The sequence below is a fragment of the Limulus polyphemus genome, unplaced genomic scaffold (assembly GCF_000517525.1).
Source record: "Limulus polyphemus unplaced genomic scaffold, Limulus_polyphemus-2.1.2 Scaffold4596, whole genome shotgun sequence".
Classification (NCBI taxonomy): domain Eukaryota; kingdom Metazoa; phylum Arthropoda; class Merostomata; order Xiphosura; family Limulidae; genus Limulus; species Limulus polyphemus.
The window spans coordinates 62,729-67,077 of NW_013670206.1; the positions used below are offsets into that span (position 1 = coordinate 62,729).

Sequence of the window (4,349 nt, forward strand, 5' to 3'; positions counted from 1 at the left end):
GTATCATACATGGTCTATAAGACAGTAAACCAATTTGTATTTATTGATCTGTATCATGGATGGTTTATAAGACAGTCAAATTCATTATGTATTTATTGATCGGTATTATACGTGATCCGTAAGACAGTAAAATCACTACCAACTAGTTACTACACGATCGTTAACTCTTACTCCATAAAGCATAATTATTGTTCAAAAGTAAAAGCCAGATACTATATACAGCCTCTCATGATATAATATATGTATAAATGAAATCAATGATTTAATAACCACGTGGTAGGCTGTTTAAATCAGAATCTTTTTTGTGTAAATAGGGTAGAAGATAGTGTTTTTATATCTCAGCATATTTTGCTATCATTCTTTATTGTAATAGCATGCTGAGAAGGATTAAGAACATTTAACATTTTGGTCTTCAGTTAACTTTTCACTGCTGATGTAAGGTATGTCAGTTGTGATTGATCTCAGAAATGCCTAAAAAATCAAGGATGAGTTAAGATAACATTTCAAAGCGTATCTTCTGCCTAGATTAAACTCTATGTTTCATGAATCAGTTTCACATCTTCCTTTTCAGCATATTGTTTAACATATTCCTGTTTTGCCGCTGATGTAACACAGTGAGAGGGCCATCCTCTTTTATTTTCCAAAATGTATTAATATAAATTTTAAAAAGTTTGTTACATATTTCGGGAAATTCACAATATTTCATAAATTTGTACTACTTTATGACTAAAATTGACTACTGTTTTACCTCTTCAAAAACCAATCTGCAATAAGTACTCTATACAACCATTTTATATTATGCTCACATTATTACTTCAGTTAGAGTTTATATTTCGTATTTGTGTAATATTATGTGTAAACAAACACTTAATGTGAGATCTTAGAAAATAGATTTTCAAATAACGTTTTAATAACATGTGTTGTATTATCTTTCACACTTATACAAAGAACATCAAGTATTATTACCCGTTTGGTCAGTTATAATCAGTGTTAAATCTCAGTTGTAACATATTTTGAACAATTACATTCGAAACCTGATTTGACAGCTGTTCAAGTTTTATGATAAACCTGAGAGAAAATACATATGAACCCTTAAAAAAGCTACTAAAACATAGATCAGGCACAGTTTTATGTTTATGTAGATATACTTGAAAAGTTATATACGTTTGTTTTGAATTTGCTACAACAGGGGTATCTGCACTGGCCTTCCCTAATTTAGCAGCCATAGACGAGAGGGAAATTCATACACACCAACAGCGTTAACAGAATTAGCTTATATGTTTATTGTAAATACTGTAAGTGAGAAAGTATTTCATCAGTAGAGGTGATATGTACAATCATAGCTATCTCTTACTTACGGTGTGGTAATCCTGAAAAGGACTTTAAATTTCAATCATTTAAACAAAACCATTTTCTTCAGAGGAAGAATATTCCTCGTCTTCACTATCTTCACGACGAATCCTTATTTGAAATACATTAAGTCTATTCTATATAACTCCAAGGGTCCATTTCAGTAATACTTGTGGAATGTCTAAATGTTCATTCAAATGATTACGTAAATAAACAAAATAAATAGGACACTTGTACAAAGATTATGATACATGAATGTACATTTTGAAAATATTCGTTACAAAGTATACATTCATCACTCATGACTGTAAGTATGTCTGTACATTATTTTTACAAACTTGTATATCCATATATATTATATAATGAAAAAGAAGATTAAATCATAAGGAAAAATAGCGTGATTTTACACTACATGTCCAAACCTTAGAATAAATATAATTAATTGTGCTACTACGTAAAACATGAAAGAAGGAAAGAACGCAGTTACAAAACAGACATGTACCACCTGGACACACACCATAAGGTGGGTAGTTATGTAACATGTACCACCTGGACACACACCTTAAGGTGGGTAGTTATGTGACGTGTACAGCCTGGACATACACCATAAGGTGAGTAGTTATGGGACATATACTGCCTGAACAGACACCATAAGGTGAGTAGTTATGTGACATATACTGCCTGAACACACACCATAAGGAGGGTAGTTATGTGACATGTACATCCTGGACACACACCATAAGGTGAGTAGTTATGTGACAAGTACTGCCTGAACACACACCATAAGGTGGGTAGTTATGTGACATGTACCACCTGGGCGCATACCATAAGGTAGGTAATTATGTAATATCTCCTGACAAAGTAAGACCCAAGTTGTGTCGGGGTATATCATCTATCCAGTTTTGTAGGCCTAACATTCTCTTAAGAAAACAAAATGAGAAGAAGAAGAGCAAATGTGTGTACCCTAGCCCACAACCTACCACATCTTTACCAGCAGATGTGGGTACCCTAGCCCACAACCTACCACATCTTTACCAGCAGATGTGGGTACCCTAGCCCACAACCTACCACATCTTTACTAACAGATGTGGTTACTCTAACCAACAACCTACCACATCTTTATCAGCAGAAGTGGGTACCCTAGCCCACAACCTACCACATTTTGCTCTCTGGGAAGGTGGTTACTACAAATAAATAAATTCAGTAAGAAGAAAGAAATAATTGGAATACGTACATAAATCTGTCCTTCAAGTTGACATTCCAGTCCCCATAATGATGTTTGGATATATATATATACTAAGTTATTACTATACAAGCCCAACCTAAATTGTTAGTATACTTCCTATCGGTGCTACTGTCAATATCTTCAAAGGTTGCATAATAATTACATAGTAACAGGTCTTATATAGGGAAAGTGATACATCTACATTAATACACCTATACAAGATACTGTCCAAATAAGTAATTTTCCCCTACAAAAATTAGAAATTATTCCTTATTGTGTTTATTACGATTTCGTTTATGTTACTATTTACATATATATTTTGTGTACTTAAATATCTAATTAGAGTTATCTTATTAATTCCATTAAAAATCAGCCCATTCACCAATATATTAATTTTGGAAATTGGGAAATGTTCAATGTTATAAATTCTACAATACCCCATTAGCTGTGAATGTATGATGCTCTGTATTGTATTATTTGGTACTTTACTGTTTGACAAGGAATTTTAAAAATTTGAAATATAATGTCATTTCTTTTATCATTAATATTAATATTACAACAATTATTAATTATCTTAATATCTAAATCTAAATAATGTACTCTGGTATTTGATATATAAATATTTTTGCTTTGTAAAACTGTAGGATAAATATTACAGATATAATTACATATTAATGGATTACTGATGCTAATTAATTCATTAATATATATATATAACTTAAAGAAGATATTTCCAGATTTGAAAAATTATTCATAAATTTAATTTCCTAATAGTAAAGATATAGATTAGCAATGCTTCGTGAATAATTAGCACCCAGTGGTAATTATTCTATTATTTGTTTATAAATATGATTAGTTATATAGTTATTATATTTGGGAAGAACCTTAAAATAAACAAATACTTCAGCTACACTTTCACACGGGCTAACTACAGACTCATCGCCGCGTTGCAAAATATTGTTACGACATCGGAGGTCACGTGACGCTAGTAACACTCATGATATTTTCGAAGGTTCGTGAAGCCTTGAGTGTTTACTAGATGTACGGTATTCTTGTATATAAGACCGCCAAGAAGTGACGGCAACAATGAAATTGAATTGCAGACAGAGATAGAGACGACAATTGAGTGAAGCGCGTGAATCGTTCATTCTTTGTGAATTATAGCGTGACTGTGGAAATTAAGTGGATTTCAAAGTTGTATTGAGAAAGAATAAACTAGTTTTATTTAAGAAAGAACTTGTATTGCTAATGTTTCTTCGAAAATAATTTTTACGGAAGATTAACTAACGACCAGAGACGTAACAAATTGGTGTCAGAGAGTGGGACGGAAAAAAAAATGGAAACGAGAAGTGGTAAATCAAACTACAGCTTAGCAAACTTGAGAGCAGCAATGCAAGAACAACAAAAGAAACAAGAAGAACGAGAAAAGAAACAAGAAGAGAGACAACGGTAGTTACAAGAAAACCTGCAACAGTGGCAGCTCGAACAGGAAAATATACAAAAAGAGAGATTACAGCAGTTGTTGGAGGAAAAGAAAAGAAACAAGAAGAGAGATTACAGCAGTTGTTGGAGAAAAAAAAGAAACAAGAAGAGAGATTACAGCAGTTGTTGGAGGAAAAAGAAGAGAAACAAGAAGAACGAGAAAAGAAACAAGAAGAGAGATTACAGCAGTGGCTGGAGGAAAAAGAAGAGAAACAAGAAGAACGAGAAAAGAAACAAGAAGAGAGATTACAGCAGTGGCTGGAGGAAAAAGAAGAGAAACAAGAAGAACGAG

The 4,349-nt window shown here is 32.6% G+C and overlaps 1 long non-coding RNA gene across 1 annotated transcript in view; it reads left to right on the forward strand.

Moving 5' to 3' along the window:
* The window catches only part of LOC111088857, a 23,576-nt gene that overhangs the window by 13,533 nt on the left and 5,694 nt on the right, over positions 1–4,349 (forward strand). Inside the window, exon 2 of the long non-coding RNA XR_002613245.1 lies at positions 1,663–1,665. This is a non-coding gene — a long non-coding RNA (uncharacterized LOC111088857). The remainder of the gene's footprint in view (positions 1–1,662; positions 1,666–4,349) is intronic.